We start from the raw sequence: 25,587 nt of genomic DNA on the forward strand, positions 1-25,587 counted from the left end.
ATCAGAAAGTAAGAATTGCTTGTATTGCTGGTCACTCTATCCTGTTTTATTAGCCAAGAGTGGGGCAATTAAAACATTTTGGGATGCTGGGTAAAACTACCAGTACAGAAGAACATGTCCAGTTGTTTCTACATGTCCTGAGTCACAAGGGCATACTTGTTAAAGGTATGCTATCTTTTTTTCTTTTCCATTTAGGACTGCTGAAGGCAGTGTATTACATCAGACTAAAACAAAGGCCTAGGAAAGGGAATGCCATCTCAATCGGTGAAGACACCTGCATTACATCAGTAAGATTATACCGTACTCTACTTCATTCTGAAAATTCAGAATATCAAAATATCATGTGCTTCTTTCTGATTTGAAATCGAAGATAAAAGATTCAAAACATATTGAATCAAGATTTGATTTTTTTTAAAATTTAAAAATGGGTTACAACCATTTAGTTTGTGTCCAACTTTTGGCAACTTTATAGCAGTGGTGAAATGTAAATTTTGTTACTACTGGTTCTGTGGGTGTGGCTTGGTGGGGGGGTAATGTGACTGGGTGGCCAACTTTTTTTTTTTTACACTTTTAAAACCATTTTTTCTACAACCTCTTTGGCAGAAGAGGTTGTAAAAAATGCTTTTAAAAGGCTCTGCCAATCAGGCAACTCAGTTGGAATTGTCAGAACCTTTTAAAAGCATTTTTTTCTATAACCTCTTCTGCCGAAGAGGTTGTAAAAAACGCTTTTAAAAGCCTCTGACGATCCCAGCTGAGTTGCCTGATTGGCAGAGGCTTTTTTTTCTTTTAAAAGCCTCTGATGATCCCAGCTGAGTTGCCTGATCATCAGAGGCTTTTTTTTCTTTTAAAAACATTTTTGTCTACAACCTCTTCGGCCCCAAAGAGATTGTGAAAAAATTGCTTTTAAAAGCTTCTGACGATCAGACAACTCAGTGGGATCGTCAGAGGCTTTTAAAAGCATTTTTTTCTACAACCTCTTCAGCCGAAGAAGTTGTAGAAAAATTCTCGGCCAGTCCACCCAACTGCACTGGAAACAAGCCAACACCAGAACGGAATAAAGCAGTTGCTATCCTTTAATTAGGTTCAGCACAGCAAACACAGGCAGGAGAAAGGCACAAGCCGGAAACAAGGTTTAAAGTTAGCGCTACACGCAATCGCAGTGTAGCGCCTTTTATATACACAGCAATAAATCAAGTGGCAATTAAACAGTTAACATCACCCCTCCTTCCCCTAGCTGGCCTGAAGGAGGAGCACAATAAATCAATTAACAATCAAACAGTCAACATCATCCCTCCTTCCTCAAGCTGGCCTGTAGGAGGAGCGCGCCTCTGTTACAGCACAAGGCAGCGTCATCTGCAAACACCATGCCCCCACCATCTCCGATGAAAGAGTTTGCTTCGTTGTGTGTGCGGGTGGTAAAGACTTCTCAAACAGCTGATGACATGCCCCCGGAGAGTCCAACAGCTTGCCCCTCCTCGTCGTCCTCCCTAGTGATGGCGAGACCCAACCGAGGCTCGACAAAAATGCTTTTAAAAGCCTCTGATGATCCCAGCTGAGCCGTGTGATCATCAGAGGGTTTTTTTTTACTTTTAAAAGCATTTTTTTTGGCAGAAGAGATTGTAGACAAAATGCTTTTAAAAATTAAAAAAAGCCTCTGATGATTGCGTGGCACAGCTGGGCATGGGGGGGGGGCAGGTATTTTTGCTACCCGTTCTCCGAACCACCCGCCGCCATCACTTCCAGGTCCAGCGATCTGGCCTGAACCAGGAGCATTTTCAGCCCTGCTTTATAGGCAAGTGCTTTCCATGCTATCCTGCCAAGTGCATCTTCTTTCAGTTGTTGGATGTTCATATTTGTATCAGTTTTGATGGTATGAAGCCAGTGAGTTATTTGCTTGCCCCTTCTTCTTCTTCTTCCCATAATAATTCCTAGCATCACTGACTTTTCCAATGAATATGCATGCATGGCATGGCCAAAATAAATCAGATGTAGTCTTGTGATTTAGTTATTATTCTGACACACATACAAACATGCACACACAGCATTACACTCACACTCACACTCATTCACACACACACATGATTTCCCGGTTGAGAACACTTTCATTTAAGTAAACTTATTCTATGTGACTAAACTTCTAAGTTTAGACTGCAATTCTTATATTTCTACAGAAGTTATCAAAACTGCAGAGGGGAGCAATCACAGAAAATGCCACTCAGAGTCGAGAGAGGTGCCAGACAGGTGGCCAAATAGAGAGAGAACCAAACAGCTCAAGTGGGAGAAACAAACACAGAGATGTTTCTTTTAAAAAGTAAGCAGCTTTGTACTGTAATATTAGTCCCATTCCCCCAACTCAATTTACAACTTAGTATTTTAATGTAATACTCATTTGGAGACATTCATGCTCAATCATAAGCCCAACTCTTATAAACTCTTACAACAATCATAAAATAAATATTTAGCGAGACAGGAGGCATTTTCATGCCTTTCTTTTCTTATCTTTCTAAAGTGTAAACTAGCAGGAGTGAGAATTTATAAACCCTTATTGCTCTCATGAGCAGTAAACATTGGGGTAATAAGGTTCAGTTTTATAGCTCTATAACACAGTGCTGATATTGAAACCTCAAGCAAACAGAGTTTTTTAAAAAAGATTGACCCCGCAAGATGTGTTAATACCTGCCATAGTGCTAAAAAAGAACTAGATGGATAGCAGCAGCAGATATGATATTTTAGATAATGTAAAATTGATCAAATTAATAAATTGAAGGTGTCTATGGCTGCCCAAAGCTTGAATAGTCAGAAATGTAACATCAGGCCTGAATATATGAATAAAAGGTAATAAAAAATGGCAATGAAATGACAATTATGATGATAATGATCCAGTATGCAGATCCTGGTTAGGGTATTCCAAGAGTGGAAGATATACTGTATTTTTAAGAATATTTCCTGCTCTACTTGTTAGAATACCAAGGAACTGCAAAAGGTATACAGCAACAATACTGCTTATTCTATTAATGTCCACTTCCTTGTAAATACTGAGTGGTGGACAAGACAAATGGTAAGCAACATTATATTCTGCTACATTTGGATGTTATATATTTCACCGAACAACTTCTCTATTTCTTCTGTGGCAATAACTTCATATTGTCCACCTTCTTTGAATATGGGATTCAAAATTCCATCAAAAATAGAGTCACTAGGATCATTATAGTAGAGGCATTTATCATCTGGTAAAAAGAACCATGGCTGTTGCATGTGTTGGCATTCATCCTTGCCCATAGTGTACTACTCACTTCCTGATCTAAATTTTTAGCTGGGTAATATCCAGTATTTGTGAATATCCAGTAATTCCCTGGTCACAAAACACTAGACAAAATTGAGTATTTATAAAGTTAAGAGATTCAAGTAATATTTTTAAAAAATACAACTTGCTAAAATATTCTTTTTCCAATTTACTTATCGATAGACTGACATCAATTTTTCCCACCTAGGGACCTCATGGATTCCTTCTTCTACTCTACATTATTATGAATACAGGAAATGGATATAAATAAATGGGGACAGTAGGACAGGGATGATAGGCACATTGGTTTGCTTATGCATGCCCCTTACAGACCTCTTAGGAATGAGGTGAGGTCAAAAGTAGACAGTCTAAGGTTAAAGTCATGGAGCATTAATTCTATATTATTATCACATCTTGGAATGTTACCACAAAATGCCCCATTATCAAATGTTTGTTCTTTAGTGGCTCTCGTCTTTCATGCTGTAGTGAAAGTATACATCCTTTTTGGAGCACAGCCAAAGGTAATTTGTTCTCTCCTGGCAGTTCTCTAATATCTCCTTCCCTCCCCCAACATTCCACCTTAGCTAACATTTAAGTGATATCAATATCAGAACACCATATTGTCAAAGAAATATGAATTTTCTGAAATTCAAAATTACTCTGAATCAATTTGATTTCAAATTATTTTATTGATCAATGTAGTTTTCCAGTAGCAGTGAGGTTATAGCTGGTAGATGAGGACAGGTAACATCACACAATGTTTAGATGGCATACCTGGCAGTAGAGTAAGATGCTCATTATAAAATTTAAATATGTAAAAGCAAAAGGTTGCCTAACAAATAATAAAATAAATATGCAAGAAAATAGTCTACAAGAAAATAATATTCCATTATTTTTGTTTTGTCTAAAATTTAGCATCAGGTTACATTATACTTCTCCAGAATAATATGAAAAGTCTAAAAAAAATCTGGGCTTTAATATCAGTCCCTCAGAGCTAGAGTAGAAGACTTTTAATTCAAATGGGAAAAGAAATACATTCTTATAAAAATTTATAATACTTTTAAAAGATACACTTAAAAGTCACAAAATTTATTCTGAGCCCTGAGCTAAGAATAATTCACTTTTATCACTAATCTTCTTCCATAACTAGAAACAACATCACAGAATTTCCTCCCTCAGGTGTATACAAACAATAGCATTTGATATGAAGTTATCAGGACAATGAATGAATTTTAACTTTATTTCTTGAGAGATGAAATGCCCGTGTACTTTCAATGATAAGGCTGTAACTTGCACATACTTCTATAATAAATGAATCTTAGGGAGGTAGGCAGGTAGGGTGTCACAGAAAGACAAATAAACTAAAAGCAACAGAACACGGCTACTTCACAGAGAGATCCATCAGAAGTTCCTTGGCTCAGCAAAGGCTCTTGGCAAGATCATTTAACACACATTTTGAAAGCATTATGGAAAAAAATTGTTTTCGTGTGCTTCACAGAAATGTCTGGATAGCAATGTATTAGAGTTGTTTGATTGATTTTTGTTAAGACTTTAGCAGCATTTTGAGTTGTAAAAGGAAAACTAGAATAAGTGGTGAAATAATTTATATCCACTATATATCGTGAGCGGTTTTATTCTTTGAAGAAATAAATCTATTCCTCTGTCTGAAACTATCAATTAAAATGGTGCCCATTATTCATGAAAACAAATATATAGTGTGCTATCCATGACAGGAGAATGTATCATGTATAAGTGGTCAATAAATCATTTGACGGAAAAAAGTGATATGGGAAACGATGGCACTTAAGCTTTCAATATTCATTAAAATTATAACTGCAGCAAGCTGTTCACAAGAGATTCCACTTCAACAGCATATGCCTATGCCATCGTTTTTTAAATACTTAAACCTTGGGTCTCATTCCACAGGCCTGATTTATTTTGTCTTAAGCTCTGGCTTTCTCTGCCATTATCTATATTGGATGGAGTGATGTGAGGGAAAATTCACAATCTCTACCAATCCATGCAATAAGATCAGCTGGTATAATTGGTGAACATAATAAGGATCTGTACATTTGTGATTCTACATATGGAAGCTAAAAAGTAATAGTAAAATTAGTTCTCTGTAGCACAGTAAAGAATATTAAAATATTCCAGCAGAAATCAATCTATTTGAACTTCAGGATAGAAAATATGACTGACATCATTACCAAGATGCCATAGATCAAGAAATGTGCTATAACTACAGAAGACTAGGAAGCCCTAGCCAATACAAGTTTACCAGATACTGCTGGTTACCAGATGTTATGCCAGATTAATGAGAATAAGCTAATAAAACACAAGCTGATGTTGTTTCCTTATACAATATTCCCAGCTGCAGGGTTCCTTAACCAAGCTTATGGCAGGTAGCATTATGAAGTGCCCACATTGTTTATAGTGGGTAATTTTAACTTATTCTCTCTGGATACAGAATCATCTTTTTAAAAAAAACAAACAAACAATTTTTTATTTTAAAACAAACATAAAACATAAAACCATCATCATTCTAAACAATTACAGACAGTGTATCGCTCGGTTAACATCCTTTTGTGCTCAATCCCATCTTCAAAATGTCAATATATGACCAAAGCTTATTTTCATAAAGAAGAATTTCACATATTTTATCTTAACCTCCACTTCATATTTCATATTTTATGGATACAGAATCATCTTGAGAATTCATTGCTGTCATGACTACCATAGGATTGTGTGGTAGCCACATTTTAGAACTGGCTTTATCTCACAGAAGATAAAACATAATATAGTTCTGGGCAATATTTAATCCATTTCACTACTTCCTTTTAATGGGGTTAACTAGCCACAGAATGCCACAAAATGCCACAGAAAGAAGGCACAATTAAGCTAGTTTACCCTGGTGGTTCCAAAAAGCTTCTAGTTTGTAAAGTGCAGTTTAAGATTTTTCCAGATCTCTGAAACTAAGAGATCCCATAACAAAATTATTCCTGAGGTGTTCTACTTCTTCCCAACCCTGTCTAAATACTTGATTTTTTAGAAGATGTGTAAAATGAGAAGTTAGTTTGACCAGATGGGTTGAAGCTTAAGTCTGAATTATCCCACAGTGTTCCAAAGGTGCTTTTCAAAAGGCAAATGAACTTTTTTTGTTTTTCTTTGGAGATGTTTCCTATCTCATTCAAGAAGCTTCTTCGCCCCTGACTTGATGGTGGGGAATGGAAGGATTTATATTCCTTGCAGACAGCTGGTCATTTGCATTCTTTTAGAGAGTTGTTAAGGCCACCTGGAGCTTTATCTGTGTTGTCAGAGTCAATGGAATAGTGCAAATGGGTATGGAGCCTTCTTGGAACTGCTGAAAGAAATAGAATTGCTCTTCTGTTATTATTGCATCTGAAAAATGTTGGCAGAAAAATCAATTAGTATAAATTGTGATCATCTGGCTAAACATTTTGTGAATAAAATAATTTGTTTTTATTGTGAGTTGGAAGTCAGATGAATAAAACTGAAATTAAAGGAGTAATATCATGTGATGATTTGTAAAAGGATTTTGAGCCTGTACATCTTGAGAAAGTGAATAATTAACTGGAACTGAGTCCTTCACTTAAGTTTGATACTTGAGACTTAATTGATACTTAAACCATTTAAGACAGCTAAAACCAGACTATTATCTGATTCTAATAAATTATTATAGAATGTGGTCAATCTGCAGTTGGTAAGTTCTAGATGTAAGGATAAAGGAAAAAAGTGCCTTCACTATTGGCTGTGTTGCTGGCCTTCATGGCAAAAGCAATTCAAAGTTGGGATATCACCACAGAAAAACCCTGTACACTGTACCTTAATAACACACCTTATCCAGCTTAGAGTGTGAGAAGTATTTCTGTTTCTCTACCAGGTGTAATTTCAATGTTACATTTAAGAGAAGACACCTATTAAGTTCACTGCAAAAAAAAATAGCAAAATGTGGATTTGTGTAGCTAAGACATCCATAAGTATCTTTGAGGTTGGATATCCACAAGAAAAAGTTATAATTTGCCACGTATAAACACCATATAGCTTTAGCCTAAGGCACAGGTCCTGCATTTATTATATGATAATAAATCATATAATAAATCTTCTTGTTGTTGTTGTTAGTTGTGAAGTTGTGTCCGATCCATCGTGACCCCATGGACAACATTCCTCCAGGCTTTCCTGTCCTCTACAATCCCCCTGGAGTCCATTTAATGTCATGCCGACTGCTTCAGTGACTCCATCCAGCCACCACATTCTCTGTTGTCCCATTCTTCTTTTGCCCTCAATTGTTCCCAGCATTAAGCTCTTCTCCAGTGAGTCCTTCCTTCTCATTAGGTGGCCAAAGTATTTGAGTTTCATCTTCAGGATTTGGCCCTCTAAAGAGCATTCAAGGTTGATCTCCTCTAGGACTGACTAGTTTGATCGTCTTGCAGTCCAAGGCAGCAGTGAAATCCACTTATCTTTGCTACTGGTTTGGGTGTGCTCCTCTTCTGCACATGTGCAGATGGTTAAAAAAAATGGGATGTAACGATGTCCCGGCGGGTGGGCAGAGCCTCCAGCCACCGGTGCTACCAGTTCGGTGAGCTACCAGTTTGGGATAGAACTGGGGGGATTTCACTGCTGGTCCAAGGAACTCGCAGGAGTCTTCTCCAGCACCATAGTTCAAAGGAGTCAATTCTTTGACTCTCAGCCTTCCTTATGGTCCAACTTTCACAGCCATACATTGCATATATGAGACTAGAGAAGCTAATTAAGTGGAAATACTCTGAATAGTAGTGTTAGGAAATGATTATTACCTTTATTACCTACCTTGTTGGGTTGGCAATATATAAACCCTACATATAGCTTTAAGTCTGCTGTATTGCATCATACTGTGTCCTGATTGGTTAGCTCTGTAGCCAATGTCCTTAAGAGGGAGCTAGAAACATGGTTTGTTTCCCTTTGCTGTTCTTGCTCTCTAATATCTCTGTACACTACTGTTTGCAAATCCAGAAGAACTGTTTATTGTGAATGACTATGACGACTGGTAAGAAGACTTTGTTATTGAATTATCACTGGACTGTCGTTTTGCTATTTCCTGCTTTATATGTGTATGATCTGGACTGTTTATTGGACTGTGCCTTACTATTTCCTGAAAGTAAACACAACTCAGTGTATTTGTGTATTGGCTGTGTTTATTCGTAACTATTCTCAATCGCTTTCATGTGCACACCCTTTCTACTCAAGGGTTATTCTGCGAATTCCTTAACAAGTAGATTTATCCCAAGTCAAACTTGGCCTTCCATTATTATAATGCTGTTTAAAAAGCTTTAAAAAGTTTAAGAACCCTTGACACACTTCTCTGATATGTAAAGTGTAACTAGCAATGACTAATTAGTTGATATTTGCAGTGGGAAGAGATCGTCCCCTAGACCTCTCCCTTGTGGGATGCCACAGGGTTCTATTATGTTTCCCCTGCTTTTCAATTTCTACATGAACAACTAGGTAATGTCATTTACTAGTTTGGGGTACAGTATCACCAGTACATGGCACTCAATTATATCTTTTGACCCCGAGCGATACAAGTGAAGCTGCTGAAGTTCTGTCCCAGTACCTGGAAGCTATATGGGTTTCACTGGGGAAGAACCATTTCCTAGTAAGTTTCTGTGGGTGTTTGGACCATCGAGATCCAGGAATATTCCAACTTTGATCTGGGGTCAAGTTGGGGAGAGGGGTTCTTTCTGAATCACTCTATGAACAGGTGGCAGCTGTAGCCAAGAAGGCTTTTGTCCAGTTTCATCTAGTGTGCCTATTGCAACTTCTTCTAGATTGGGGGACCTTTCAAATAATCACTCATAATGACTACTGCAATGTACTGTTTATAGAGCTGTTCTTGAACACCACCCAGTAGCTTCAAGCATTCCAGAATGCAGTGATAGGCATGCTTCAGGGTGTCCAAGTAATACCTCTGTTTTGCAAGCCACACTGGTCATCAATTGCATCTGAATGTGATTCAAGATGCTGGTTGCTGCTATAATGCCCTGTATAGCATAGGAGCTAGTTATTTGAAGGATCATCTTCAAAATATATTATATGCATATATATTAAAATACTAGATATTCAATACTAGATGGATAAGAGATAAAAAATAGGCAAAATGCACTCATAAGCACTCTTTTATTTCTACATGTTTGCTCATCAATGTATCTATAACTGAATAGTGTTTTCAGCTATTACTTTTGATTATGCAAGCTAATTTAAATGATATAGAAACTAGTACCTTATTGCTGTTTGTGTATTTTTAACTTTTATATATTCTACTGGGATTTTGTTATCACCTTGGGTACTACTAAGGTAGAATCAAATACCTAAATGAGTATCATCATGGCACATTGTATTCTTGCTTTTTCTATCTATCTATCTATCTATCTATCTATCTATCTATCTATCTACCTATCTGTCTATCTAATTTCTATAGCCTCGAATCACACAAATGACTCTGGGTGGAGTATATAATAAATCATAAAAACAATTAAAACAGGACGAAACACACTTATATATAAAATAACTCAGATTCGGGAAGACTTGGCCGCCGACTGGGTTAGTTCAGACGAGATGACTGAGGCAGGCCTTGAGAGTGTTATCTGGGAGGAGTTCGATCCTGTGGCTCCCGAGGACGTGGACAGGATCTTGGGGCGGCTGAACGCAACCACATGTTTATTGGACCCGTGTCCCTCCTGGTTGGTGCTGGCTTCCCGGGAGGTTACACGAGGCTGGCTCCAGGGGATTATTAACGCTTCTTTGAGCGAGGGTGTCCTGCCGGCCGCCTTGAAAGAGGCGGTGGTGAGGCCTCTCCTCAAGAAGCCATCCCTGGACCCGGCTGTTTTGGCTAACTATCGTCCAGTCTCCAACCTTCGCTTTATTGCGAAGGTTGTTGAGAGTGTGGTTGCGCGACAGCTTCCCCAGTACCTGGATGAAGCTGTCTATCTGGATCCGCTCCAGTCCGGCTTCAGACCTGGGTACAGCACGGAAACGGCATTGGTCGCGTTGGTGGATGATCTCTGGAGAGCCCGGGATAGGGGTTCTTCCTCTATCCTGGTCCTATTAGACCTCTCAGCGGCTTTTGATACCATCGACCATGGTATCATGTTGCGCCGGCTGGAGGGACTGGGAGTGGGGGGCACCGTTTTGCGGTGGTTCTCCTCCTATCTCTCCGACCGGTCGCAATCCGTGTTGACAGGGGGGCAGCGGTCGACCCCAAGGCGCCTTGTTTGTGGGGTGCCGCAAGGGTCGGTCCTCTCGCCCCTCCTGTTCAACATTTATGTGAAGCCGCTGGGTGAGATCATCCGTGGTTTTGGGGTGGAGTTCCATCAGTACGCTGATGATACTCAGCTGTACATTTCCACCCCAGACCATCCCAATGATGCCTTGGAAGTGATGTCCCAGTGCCTGGAGGCCGTGCGGGTCTGGATGGGGAGAAACAGGCTTCGACTCAACCCTTCCAAGACCGAGTGGCTGTGGCTGCCGGCGTCCCGGTATAGCCAGCTGACGCCATCGCTGGTTATTGGGGGCGAATCATTGGCCCCCACGGAGAGGGCCCGCAACTTGGGTGTCCTCCTGGATGCGCGGCTGTCTTTAGAAGGGCATATGACAGCCGTGGCCAGGGGGGCTTTTTGTCAGGTTCGCCTGATACGCCAGTTGCGCCCCTTTCTGGACCGGGACTCCCTACGCACGGTCACTCAAGCACTCGTCACTTCTCATCTGGACTATTGTAACGCTCTCTACATGGGGCTCCCCTTGGGGTACACCCGGAGGCTCCAACTGGTGCAGAATGCGGCTGCGCGGGGGATTATGGGAGCGACTGGGCGCTCCCATGTGACTCCTCTCCTGCGCGAGCTGCATTGGCTTCCGGTGGACTTCCGGGTGCGCTTCAAGGTGTTGGTGATCACCTTTAAAGCGCTCCATGGCTTAGGGCCAGGGTACTTACGGGACCGCCTTCTGCCACCAATAGCCTCCCACCGGCCGGTTCGCTCCCACAGAGAGGGCCTCCTCAGGGTGCCGTCGGCCAGACAATGCCGGCTGACGACCCCCAGGAGGAGAGCCTTCTCTGTGGTGGCACCTACCCTATGGAACAATCTACCCCCAGAGATACGAGTGATCTCCGACCTTCGGATTTTTCGTCGGGCCCTAAAAACTTATTTTTTCCAGTTAGCCGGTCTGTCTTGATTTTAGGGTTAGTTTTAAAATTTTAATATTGATTTTAAATTGACAAGTTTTAAATTATGGGCCAAATTTATAAATTATTTTAACTTTATTTTTTAACTGTGATGTTTTGTATAGATGTTTTTATCTTGGCTGTTCACCGCCCTGAGTCCGAAAGGAGAAGGGCGGTATAGAAATTTGAATAAAGTAAAGTAAAGTAAATATGCCACCAAATAAAACTGTTATTATGAAAGTTAATATAGCCAGGAACTATATTTTATTTTATAAACGCTTCATTTCTGAGTCTGTAGAATGAAAGCCCAAAGTGCCAAAGCATTTTCACCCTGATGAAATGAAAATTGGAGATTGTACGTGAAAAGGTGATAGATGATTAGATAGATGATAGATGATTGATAGATGATATACGATAGATAGACAGACAGACAGACAGACAGACAGACAGACAGACAGACAGATAGATACAGGGGTAGGTTCTACTTACCTTTACTACTGGTTTGCAATGGGGCCACACATGCGCACTCTTCTGCACAAGCGCAAAAGCTTCTGCACATGCGCAGAAACGTTTTCATGATGTCAGGATCAGTGAGCAGGGTCTCCCACTGGTTTTACTACAGGTTCTATAGAACCTGTGAGAACCGGGGGCAACCCATCACTGGGGAGAGAGAGAGAGAGAGAGAAAGAGAGACAGACAGACAGACAGACAGACAGACAGACAGACAGACTATATGTATCTACATAAAAAGATTATATAGAGAGGGTAAAGTATACACACACACACACACATACACATGGGGGGAAGAGAGAAAGAAAACAAGTAGGGTGTCAACAGAACCCTGAGCTCAGTACTCAAGTATCTTGTCATTCATTGGATAGCATTCACATCTTTGTCTCTTTACATCCATTGTTAATATAATATTCTTTTGACTTCATCTCATGCTATTCTTTCATAAAATTGTTAAGAGATCTGATTCTCTTAAAATAAGTGCCCTCTCAGATAGATAATGTAAGGTCGCTATTACCATAAGAGATAAATACTGTAGATGAATAGATAAATTTGAGAATAAATAGTTTATCCAACGCACACTTCAGCAAATGAATTACTACATTGACAAATATATTTCTCCTTAACAAGAATGATATGATCGAGTTTGTTTCAAAACAAATTGTACCCGCATCTAAAATAAACTATGTTGCTTTAATTTAATTGGCTTATTTGAAATAGCTTATTTGAAACTTTAATGATACTTTTAACAATAAAAATATATGAGAAAGCAGAAGTGGGGCAAAAAGGATATTTTGTGTAATAAAACTTTACATGCATAAAAACAGTCTGCCTGGGGATTTGAGAAAGCATTTATTGGAAAAAGGAATGTGATTAAGATGAATGCATTGTGGGGTTTTTCTCTAAATTCCCTTCTGATAAATGCTAATGTCTAGAAACTGTCTAATGAAGACCAGTTTACCATGGAATAAAGTCATCTGTGATGAGCAGAGAATGGAATATTTGTAAATACAGTGCAACATAGAATGATAAAACACATCCAATTTATGCAAAGATGTGCTTGCAGCAGCACAATAAATAATATCTGCATAATCAATTACCGAAGAAAAATGTATTCAGTAAATTGTTTTCTAGCATGAATTTGCAAAAGAGTCGACAATTTGACTTTTGTCTTTTAACAGTACTGTTGCTAAGATCATGATAGTTATTTATAAAAAAAGGCAAAACACGTGCAACTGGCTATTGAGTCCAGTGACATATTAAACTGAAGAAATGCAGCAACTTTTCACTGAAATTGTACAAATCCACAGTCACGGAACAATAAGACTGAAAGGAACCAGGTACTATCTAGAGCATGACCAAGTTTTAGAGGCTTTACTTCAGAAACTGATATTAAAACCTGAAATTATATTTAAGAAGCACCTATCAGAAAGTGATTTCATTTCGGTTTCATTTTAACTTCATAGATTTTAAGTTACTATTTTTATTAAATACTGCAAAAAAATCCATAGCTATCTCCAGTTAATATGCATAAACTCTCTGTATATTGGTTTAGCATCTCTAGGAAGTTTTCAGCAACTTGTAAGATGTCGACATAATGGCCAAAATTATGGAAACCTTTTGGAAAAAGTGTATTTTTGAGGTTTGATGGCTAATAACATCACTTTCTTTTTTTCCCTCCCTTCCTTCCTTCCTTCCTTCTTTCCTTCCTTCCTTCCTTCCTTCCTTCCTTCCTTCCTTCCTTCCTTCCTTCTTTCTTTCCTTTCCTTTCCTTTTCTTTTCTTTTATTATTATTTTTTGGGGGGGAGTTTCAAGATAATCATATTCCACTGCTGGAATGGCCTGGTAATAGCCCAGACCTTAACACAATTGAAAATCTATAGAGCTGACTAAAGAAACTTGTTTGTCAGAAGTGACCCAGCAATAAAACCCAGTTAATAGAAGCAATCATTCAATCTTGGTTTCACATTATAACAGCTGCAGAACTAAAAGACTTGGTTCACTCCATGGGAAGACGTTGTAAGGCCATAATTTATGCTAAAGGTTACCCAACTAAGTATTAACTGACGTGATAATTTTTGTATATCTCACTTTTTTCTATGGTGATAATTTTTGTATATCTCATTTTTTTCTACCTGTTTCACTTTTCTTCTTTATACTGTAATTGCTATTCTAAGAGAAAATCCTTCATAAAAGTTATTGCATTACATTCTTGATTAAATTATCTTTCCATTGATATATAATTTTATGGAACTACAAAAAAAAAAGTGGTGTTATTAGCTAGTTTTAGAAAGTACACTTTTCCCAAAAGATTTCCACAATTTTGGCCCCTACTGTACTTATTCCTGAATATTCTCTACTAAGTTAGTTAATATGAGTGAGCAAAGAGTTATGTTCTAGACTTCCAGAGATGTATTTATGCTTTTGCCATGCCATTTGCTTGTTTCATTATCAATTTTGCAACTATGTCTATGTACTTAAATAATATATTTCTTCAATATGTTTTAAAGTTTTAAAATCTAATCTGCTCAGGACTACTATGCCTGCCATTTAAATGGAAGACAAGTGAAAGACTTCTGTACAATAAAAATAGGCTTATGTTAAAACATAGCTTAAAGCTTCCATTTTTTCAGTAGAAGGTAAAAAAAGATAATGTTCTCTAATCTCTCTGAAAATTCTAAGTAATCTTTTGATGCTTTACAGGAATAATAAAAAGCTTAGAAATTTAATATCATTTACAATACAATATAGTACAATAAGTTATAGAAGCATAGGCTAGATTTCCATAAAAAGTAATGAATTACAATGAATTCACGTGAATAATTTTGGGTGCATGTAACTCAGCCAGATTCTGTCAAGGATTGTATTTGATTGTAGTGGGATATGAATATATAAGTGCAACTTCCACTGGCAATTTGATTTTAAAAGTTGATTAGGTATGACCACAATTGAGACTAACATTTCTGTTGTTAAGCGAAACATTTGTTAAGTGAGTTTTGCCCCCATTTTACGACCTTTTTTGCCACAGTTAAGTGAATCACCACAATTGATAAACTAGTAACCTGGTTGCTAAGTGAATCTGACATCCCCATTGACTTTGCTTGTCAAAAGGTTGCAAAGGGGGATCGCATGACCTTGGGACACAGTAATAGTCATAAGTATGAGTCAGTTGCCAAGTATCTGAATTTGATGATACAAAGGTCGTAAGTGTGAAAAACGGTCATAAGTCACTTTTTTCAGTGCCTTTGAATGGCTACTAAACAAACTGTCGTAAATTGAGGTCTACTTGTTTAATATTCACTTTGATTCCATAAAATTAAAAATGTGCTTTCCTACAAAACTATACTGCATTTTTGGATCAAGCTAAGCTAGCTTCTTTACAAAGGAGAGGGGTTGATGATGCTCTGAAGAACTTGAGAGCTATGCTGGCAGTAGTATATTCTACTGGAGAGTCACCCATGCTAGAGAAGTTTTAACAGAAAAGCCTAAATTGTCTAAATTCTTTGATTAAATGGAGGCAAAGGTTTATTTCAAGCCAAAGAAGAAATCAAAAATATCAGAGCATGCATTAAAAGACAGTTAAGAACAACCATTGATAAAAGTTAAAAATTGGAATTTAATAAATGTTCAGGAAACAAAAAGAGAATGCACCACATTGGCATCCTTCAGTCTCAAAAGACTATGGTATCGTGCTCTGGAAAGAGGTCCTAAAACAGCATCTAGTGTGACTAAAAAGGCCAATTCGAGAGTGGCAATCCCTTCCACACTGAGGACAGATACATTCTGTCTCCTGCCCAGTCCCCAGATTTTGCTGGTTCCGGGACTGCCTCTTTGCCTCAGCCTGCCAAACAAGTGTCTCTTCGAATTGGAGAAGGCCATGCTGCATCTTTAGCTCCAAGCTGAACAATTGGAGATCAAGGTTTCCCAGCTGTTAATGTCCATTCCCAGGGCCTTTAGGTCCCTATTGCAGATATCCTTATATCGCAGCTGTGGTCTCCCTATGAGGTGCTTTCTCTGCACTAATTCTCCATACAGGAGATCTTTCGGAATCCGACCATCAGCCATTCTCACAACATGCCCATGCCAGCATAGGCATCGCTGTTTCAATAGTGTATACATGCTAGAAATTCCAGCATGTTCCAAGACTACGCTATTTGGAACTTTGTCCTGCCAGGTGATGCCAAGAATACGTCAGAGGCAGCGCATATGAAAGGTGTTCAACTTTCTCTCCTGCCATTTGTAAAGGTTCCAAGACTCATTGCAGTACAAGAGTATGCTCAGGATGCAGGCTCTATAGATCTGGATCTTTGTATGTTCTGTCAGCTTCTTAATAAGCCATACTCTCTTTTAAGTCTGGAAAATGTGGTGGCCACTTTACCAATACGTTTATTCAGCTCAGTGTCTAAAGAGAGAGTGTCAGAGATAGTTGAGCTGAGGTACACAAAGTCATGGAGTTCTTGTGCAGAGATTGTAATACAGGGAGGTGAATCCACGTCCTGACCCATGACTTGTGTTTTCTTCAGACTAATTGTTAGTCCAAAGTCTTGGCAGGCCTTGCTAAAACTGTCCATAAGTTGTTGAAGGTCTTCAGCAGAGTGAGCAGTGATGGCAGCATCGTCAGCGAAGAAGAAATCCCATAAGCATTTCAGCTGGTCTTTAGACTTTGCTCTCAATCTAGAGAGTTTAAAGAGTTTTACATCTGATCTGGTCCAGAGGTAAATACTCTCTGTTGCAGTTCCAAAAGCATGTTTCAGCATGACAGCAAAAAAGATCCCAAATAAAGTTGGTGCGAGGATACAGCCCTGCTTCACTCCACTTTGAATATCAAAGGAATCTGATGTTAAGCCTTCAAAAACTACAGTGCCCTTCATTTCTTCATGAAAGGATCTGATGATGTTGAGGAGCTGAGGTGGACATCCAATTTTATAATTTTATAAAATTATAATTTTAAAGAATTTTATAAAGGCCGTTCCTGCTAACCAAGTCAAAAGCCTTCGTAAAATCTATGAAGGCTACAAAAAGTGGCTGCTTTGTTCCCTGCCTTTCTTCTTACTGTCTAAGGGAAAATACCATGTCAGTAGTGGATCTGTTGGCTCGAAATCCACACTGATTCTGGATAGACACTCTCTGCAAGCACCTGGACCCTTTTCAGTATGACATGGGCAAGCAGTTTCCCTACAACACTAAGAAGAGAGATGACATGGTAGTTGTTACAGTCACCCCTGTCACCTTTGTTCTTGTACAGTGTGATGATATTTGCATCCTTCATGTCCTGTGGTACTCCACCTTCCCTCCAACAAAGACAGAAGATTTCATGCAGTTCAGTGGGGATGTTCTGTTTGCAGCACTTCAGAACTTCGGCAGGGATGTTATCTTTCTCGGGTGCCTTGTCAGAGGCAAGGGAATCCAGGGACGCATTTAGTTCTTCTAAAGTTGGTTCACTGTCAAGCTTTTCCAAGACAGGCAGGCACTCAATGTTATTTAATGCTTCTTCAGTTACCATATTTTCTCTGGAATATAACTCAGAGTAGTGCTGTACCCAGCATGCCATCTGCTGTGCTCGGTCCTGGATAACCTCACCTGTAGCAGACTTCAAAGGGGCAGATTTCTTCTGCGTTGCCTGCTTGATGCCATCATACATTCCCTTGATCCACTTGAAAAAGTGAATATTTAAATAATATAATAAAAACCATGAACAGAATGCTGGAAAGGAAAATCATGAATTGTTAATTTTTTTTACAAAAGATCGATAGGAAAGTGGATAAAGATAAAACCTGTTAAATACTCACACCTAGAACATTAAAAAAAACTAACAACTTTATTTTGGCTGCTCAGAAGAAGCTATTCAATGCACTTAAGGTAAGAATTGAAAAATCATTAAATGATAGAAAGTTCAGACTGGGCAAAGAAGCAGAGGAAACAGTAGCAAGAAGATCACATAAACTAACCATAAACAATAACATGACACAGTTGTCAAAATGATTCACAGAAACATGTATAAAAATTACCATATACCAGTATTGAAAAATTGGTGAGGGCATATAGTTGAAAAATAATTGAAAGAAAGCAGGTTAACATATCGAATTGGTCATCATCTGAGTCAACCGGCCTGTGCTAATTTGTGGAATTCCTGGACATCTTGTGACAAAAGGATTATAATACTCAATACAATTTTAAAATTTTAATTTGTTTTAAATTATGGGGTATTTTAAATTCAGCCAAATTATTTAATTCGTTTTTAATTCATTTTAAATTTTTTGTATTTATGTGTTTTATCTCGTGGTTGTTCACCGCCCTGAGTCCTTCAGGAGAAGGGCAGTATAGAAATTTAATAAAATAAATAAATAAAATAAGTATTATTGGCTGAGCAACCAGAGACAGCAGTTGTAGAACTACTGGAAGAAAAGGTGTTTACTTGTAACAAAGACCTGAAAATAGAAATAAAATTAATGTGGCAAAAAAGGCAAATATAGTACCAATAGTAATAGGTGCCTTGGGTGCAATCCCAAAACAACTAGAGGACCACTTGAACTCCATTGACATTGACAAAACCACTACCAGTTAATTGCAAAAAAAAAAGCAAAAAATAACCCCAACAGCTTTACTTGGAACAGTCTATATCTTGCAACAATACTTTTAACACTTTCAAACAGCAATATATGCCTATCTCAGATCCCTGAGAAGGACTTAATAGGTGAATAAAGGTAAAGGTAAAAGTAACGGTTCTCCTCGCACATATGTACTAGTTGTTCCCGTCTCTAGGGGGCAGTGCTCATCTCTGTTTCAAAGCCAGCACTGTCTGAAGACGTCTCCATGGTCATGAGCGCCGGCATGACTAAATGCCAAAGGCTCATAGAACACTGTTACCTTCCCACCCTATTTTTCTACTTGCATTTTTTACGTGCTTTTGAACTGCTAGGTTGGGAGAAACTGGGACAAGTAACAGGAGCTCACCCCGTTATGCGGCACTAGGGATTCGAACCGCTGAACAGCCGACCTTTCGATCAACAAGCTCAGTGTCTTAGCCACGGAGCCACCGCATCCCTTTCTAATAGGTGAATAAAAAATACCAAAACCAGTCTAAACATCTGTCTGACTGTGCGACCAACTATAATAAAAATAAATTCTTTAGAAACTATTAACATCATTTAAAAACAAAGTACAATACAAAAACCAAGAAAAGAACAAAAAATGGCAGAAAATGAAAACTAACCCAGAGAAGAACAATGAAAAGGAAAAAAGGCATGTCAGTCATCTTTGCTATAAAGCCTGAACAAGAGACGTTTTCAGGCTCTTTTAAAATAACAATTTGAGGGAGGGGCTTTTAAATCTCAGGGACAACCTATTCCAGAGTGAAGAAACTGCTAGAACAAAGGATCCTTCCAGAGATCCACATCAGAATGTTACCATTCAACTCTATTTGCATATCAATAAAACTTTACTGTCATTCCAGCCGTGACATTTAACTCAAAGAAGGCCACTAATTGTGTTAATGTTCCTAACCAGAAGGGCTTTCTTTTGTTTCTCGATTTAACCAATATCCTATAAAAATGATGATGATACTGCACACATTTCATTTGTGACTCTTATTTCAAGAGGTGAAACGCTAGCATACTAAGACATAGTGCAATTTCCTCTAACAATAGGAGTATTCTTTTTAAAAAGCTGATATATAATTAAATGGAAATGCAAGACTTATTTCTGCTGTTAACAAGGCATGACAATTCAGAAACATTATTTATGAAATGACAAAATTGCTGGCATTACAAAGAAGAAATAGTTTTTCAATTAGAAGAAATCCTGTCATATATGTCAGGTTCTGTATATTTTGAATTCATTATTTGTGCCTGATGAATTGCCAAATTTTCTTGTTTGTTTCACAACCATAAGAGGTATTCTTCTCTTTGTTTTCAGTGATGGATCTAAAAGGAATATAACTTTGCTTTCATTAAGATTTTGGAAATGTGCTCCCACCTTCCATAGAAATTTCATCCTATATGGTCCTCTTTTAATGTTTGAAAAGATATTAAAAGCATAAAAGCATACCCAATCACCTTTCTGACTCTCCTACAGAAATTAAGAATGGAGAGTAAAAGAAAGAGCCACAATCTTGTCAAATTCATCTTGAAATCAGCAACTCCTTAATAATAATAATAAAAAAAGCCCTGATCCTATTTTGCAAAGCCCATAGCTTCTTTTTTTCTTTTGACAAGAAGCTCATTATCCATGGAACACTAACAAATAAAAAAATGTGAGGCTACAAAGAAGAATAAGGAGTTGAACAAGCATTCCAATGTCTATTTTTCCTTGACTATTAGAACATTTAATAAAACCAGAACATTCAAAGAGCCACGTCTGGACTTTACAGTCACTATTGTTACAGCTGTGTTGAACACATAGATGGAATGCTCGGTTTTTTTTCTGTCCATGAAGTTACCATGTTCTTCAGGACCTTACACATGCATTACTAATTCAAAGAAATATATATAGGTTCAGGCTACGGGGATCATTGTCAGTTTTTATTTACATTTATTCCACAGGTAGTCTTCGGCTTATTCACATTTATTCACATTTTATTCACATTTATTCCATAGGTAGTCTTTGGCTTATCATCGCAGTTGAGTCCAAAGTTTCTGTTGCTAAGCAAGACAGTTGTTAGGTGAATTTTGCCCCATTTTACAACTTTTCTTGCTACAGATGTTATGTGAATCACTGCAATTGTTAAGTCAGTAACACGGTTGTTAATTGAATCTGACTTCCCCATTGACTTTGTCAGAAGATCACAAAAGTTTATCACATTACCCTTGGACACTGCAACTGTAACAAATACCAATTGCCAAGCATCCGAATTTTGATCATATGACCATAGGGTTACTGCAATGGTTGTAAGAATGGAAAATGATCTTAAGTCACTTTGTTTAGTGCCTTGTAACTTTGAATGGACACTAAACAAATGATTGTAAGTCAAGGACTAGCTGTATTTCAGTGAATTCCTGATATTATATATATAATTAAGCTTTCTGAATAATCAAGCAACTAAAAACAACACTATCAGGATTTCAGTGCAGTGTTATATGCTTCTTTTAAATTTAAATGTTAAATATCTTCTATGATAATTCCTTATCAGTATGCTGGCTAAGTTTAATGGGAATTGGTGCTGAACAATATCAGGATGGCCAGATATTGCCATTCTTGGCAAGCAAACTAACCTTATTCTTTAGTTTATCTCTCTTACATTTCTCTCTAAAACATGTGAAGTCAATTTTGCTTAATTAAATTCTGCAATAAGAAATTAGTTCACACTTGAAGATTCAAGCAGGGTGGCTGTGATACAACTGCTCCATTAATAGTGGAGAGAATAAAATAAAATGAGTAAAAGAAAGATGTTTAAAACTGCGACTTAATTTATGGATAACTTTCCCTTTTCCACTTCAGTTTTATCTTTGGTTCTCTTGTCTCTTCTCTTTTTCTTTTACTTCAGATGCCCAGTAATGCATACATACAACATTGCAAGATTATGATGCAGATTTTTTGGTCATCAAACTACAAATAGAATATGAAAAGTAAATCTGGATATATCTTTTGTTCCTCTAAGTTTTTCATTTTTCTGTACTGGCTTTCGTGAAATCTAGCCCTCTCTTAAGCTTCAGTATTGTACTCCTCTCCACGGTGCTCAAATTAGAGTCGGAGGACAGATTGCTTAAAAATGCACTGAAAGAACACAGCTGTGGCAGTCACTAAATGAATAATGCATTATCAACATCTGTAGGATTTTTGAAATGCTAAATACTCAGACATGAAGTCTCTGCTGAGGACACAGATGGTAATGATGCTGTTGTGCTTGCAGTGACTTCCACAAAAAACAGATTGTGTCCTGTAATCAGATTGGACTGTTAATGGTTGAAACAATACATTCCTTAACAGAACTAGCATTCAGTTGCATCTCCAAATGATAAATGCTTGCTTTGCAGGTTGCATTTAATTCCAAAGTTTGTTAAGCTACAGGAATCCATTAATGAATATAGACATCTTTAAGCATGAATACAGATGCAGAACCAGTTGATAACACACAGTTGCTGAATTTAATATGACAATCCATTTTAAGGTAGAATAATTAACATACAGTTTATAATCACTGGGGGAAAATCATAGTAGGACTTCAATTTAATTCAAAGAAATTTTCGCCATTAAAACAGCAATCACTGCCATATTTCTCTAGCTATATGGACATGACATTTTTATAGAGTCATCTTTTCAAATGTCAGATTTCAATCTGAGACTTTTATGATTTGTATCTAGTTTTATATATGATACTCTACATTTTCATCCAGTACCTGAGGCAAAAAACAGGTTCATGTATGCCGTATGTAAAGAAATGGGGAGTTGGTGTATTATTACAAGAAAAAATACAATCTTCTAGCATCCTGTTTATTAGGACCCATAGACAATATCGGAAAATAAAAGTCATTGTACCCAAAGAGTACATAATAATATATAAATAATAACTAAACAAATCATATGAAACAATTCAAGCTATTGAAGTCAAAGGAGTAACTGTCCTTGTGGCAGAGTTGAAAGACATATACAATGCATGAAAAACCGCCTAAACAGTTTCAACTTCTCCCATCAAGATGTGTTATAGGGCAGTACATGCCAAAACAACTAGGCACAAAGATAGTTTCTTCCCTGCATGCTATCACTCTGTTAAATACTAAGCACTGTCTTCTGCCCAAATATATTTACTCATGTAGTAGGCTGTATTGCTATTATCCTTGTCATCTTCTCAACCTTGTCATCTTTTCATCTTTCTCACCTCTCATCTTTCCTACAACCTTCTCTTCTTGGTATAATATGATTTGTCGATTGTTGTTGCATCTTATGATTTAGGATTGCATCTTATGATTTATGATCTACAACTTATTGCTTTGTTTGTATGTACACTGAAAGCTTATGCACCAGAAACAAATTCCTTGTGTACCCAACCAGACATGGCCAATAAAGAATTCTATTCTATCCTGTTCTGTTCTGTTCTGTTCTGTGTTATATCTGAGAAGCTCAATGCATATTTAAATAAACTGTCGTAGTTAGTAAACTTTATTCCCATAGCAATCAGCCATCTGTGCAAAAACATTTATGTAATTGATTTTATGGCTACGAAATCACATTTTGGTGGGTTGATCTTTTCCAATCTGAATCTAACCCACTTGTCTGCCTTTTAATGCTGCAAGCTTTAAACTTTCCATATATGATCCACTGAATGATATGTTCTTGGGTGAAATTTTCCTTCCTTTCTCAACTCCTGATGGCCAAGTGAGGAACTGACTGTCTTGAATCCTTGGTACTGCCCATCCACCCATCTACCCTGCAACCACCTTTTCTTTATGTGATAGCTTCAAGAAGTGGAATCCCAATTGAGAAAAGTGCAGTAGAGAAAAACATATTTTTGCTGATTTCTTACTTACACTAACTGGCAGTCTTACACTGCCAATTAAAGCTTATTTCTTATTTTCTTTCATTCTTGTAAAATGTTTCACTTTATAATCATCTAAATTCTTTTTCCTAGGCATGACTCTAAGATAAACATCTGTTTCTCTCATCTTATTAAGTGTAAGTTGGTCTGTCTGTATCAATATGTCCATATGAACCTACAACTCCACAGCTCTATACCTCTCTGGTCTCTAAGATTTTTTCCCCCATCTCTTTTCTGTTTAGCACAGACCTCCTCCCTTTTAGTATCTGATAAAGAGACACTTTGTCACTTACTTAACCTTTAGGTCTATTACCTTACTATGCAAAGGAATAGTATTTGCTCTGCTTTTTCAGGTAAAGACTTCTGTGATCAAATCTCTACTACTTAAATTAACATTTCTTATTTCTGCAACTTTTGCATGTCTGGACCAAATTTATTTATTTTTCTCAATCTACTGCAATCATCTAGGTTACACCCAGTAAAACAAATGGGAGAATAAAGACAAATTAAAATTATATCACCAGATTCAAACCTTTCCCCTTCTTTTCTAATATCTTATATTGGAAAAAGACTTGGGAGGGTTTCATATTTAATTTTATATAATTGCTTCAATTGTTCTGCTTGCTAGCTGGAAATAAAATTAACATGTTAAAATACTCCAAGTAGGAGATGGATTATGCACATAGTATGTGAGATCTGCATGGAAAATTAAACAAATCCTTTGGACAATTAAGAAAAAAACTTAAGTTGGTGGAAATAAATATACTTGCCTTTAGGATGCTTTGATATTAAAGGAGAAACCTCATACAAATATGAAAAGTATACACCAAAAAATCTGGAGAACATATAATCAAGAATATAGCAATGTATATGAAAAATGTTTTGTACATACACAAAAACCAATATATTCAAAATTGTCTCAGAAGTATAAATCTGATTTAATTTGCACATTTTAAATATCCTCTTATATTAAACATCATTTGCCTTTAAGCTGATATAGTCATTATTACTCATTTGTTTGAACTCATATTTTATTTATGTACTGTATTTTGTTTTTGTTTTTATGCGGCAATTTCTGTAATGGAATCCAGCAATTAAAATAAGCATAAATTAATTTCTTGCTCAGAGGCATCACTTTAATGCAGTGAACTGTAAGTCCTGTCAAAATATTTAATTAAAGGCCAGAGGAGTCAAATAAATTGTTTGCACTTTGGTCTACAGCTTCCAGAACATTGACTTCCATAGTAGTTAATACGCAGCAAGAGTCACAGAGAAGCCCTAAAACAATAGGACAAAAATAATGGGCCTGAATAATGTTCATGTTCAACGTTGTTAATTTATAGAGTTGTTTACTTTTGATTCCATTTTTAAAGAAAAAGGATAGGATAAAATGAAAATAAGAACCCTCACTCAGCATTTACAACAGTCTCATTTCATGCGCTTGCTCTTCCAACACGTCCCTCTGTTGCAGCTTTTATGGCCAATGTTACTTATGCAATGAAATCTGTAACCCTATATATCTGGATGGCACCAGATTGGGAACACTATCTCACAACACTTTCCTTCCTCCTTTGTGGAAACACATATCTCAAAAGCAGTTTGAATAATAAGCAACAAAAAAATTCTATTTTATGTCGTAGAAGGCTGGCTTTGCAAGATTGAAAATACTATGAATACTATGAAACAGCTGGAGAGAAAATAGCTCAAATCTGTACAGCTGCTGTTAGCAATGCCCTTAATGGTGGTGCAGTGTAGATTTTTTGATGATATTTATTACAGTTGGAACTTTAGATTTAAAGGAATCAATACCACAATCCCCATAATACCACAATGAAAAAAATCACATATATTTTTCTTTGTGAATCTTCCCCCTTTTTTAGTGAGATTAAATCCAAATGGCAGTTTCATATTCTTTTTCTTGTAGAGATAAAGAAATAGTGAATACTATTGGGGGGGGGACCCTCCTTTATTTCTTCTGAAAACTAGTTTGTAGTAGCTTTTGCTAGTGAAGGTAGTCATGATTCAATTACTACAATTCAGTAGTAAAGGTGATTTTTCTATGCAGATGATCTAGGTTTCAGTCCTTGGCACTTCTAATTAAAAAAAATAGAT

At 37.3% G+C, this 25,587-nt stretch overlaps 1 long non-coding RNA gene across 1 annotated transcript in view; it reads left to right on the plus strand.

Moving 5' to 3' along the window:
- Positions 1 to 201: 201 nt before the first annotated feature.
- The window catches only part of LOC117654623 (uncharacterized), a 40,528-nt gene continuing 15,142 nt past the window's right edge, over positions 202 to 25,587 (plus strand). Inside the window, exons 1-2 of the long non-coding RNA XR_004588346.3 lie at positions 202 to 287; positions 2,172 to 2,311. This is a non-coding gene — a long non-coding RNA (uncharacterized LOC117654623). The remainder of the gene's footprint in view (positions 288 to 2,171; positions 2,312 to 25,587) is intronic.

Source organism: Pantherophis guttatus, chromosome 8 (genome assembly GCF_059756535.1).
Source record: "Pantherophis guttatus breed Tessera chromosome 8, ASM5975653v1, whole genome shotgun sequence".
Classification (NCBI taxonomy): Eukaryota; Metazoa; Chordata; class Lepidosauria; order Squamata; family Colubridae; genus Pantherophis; species Pantherophis guttatus.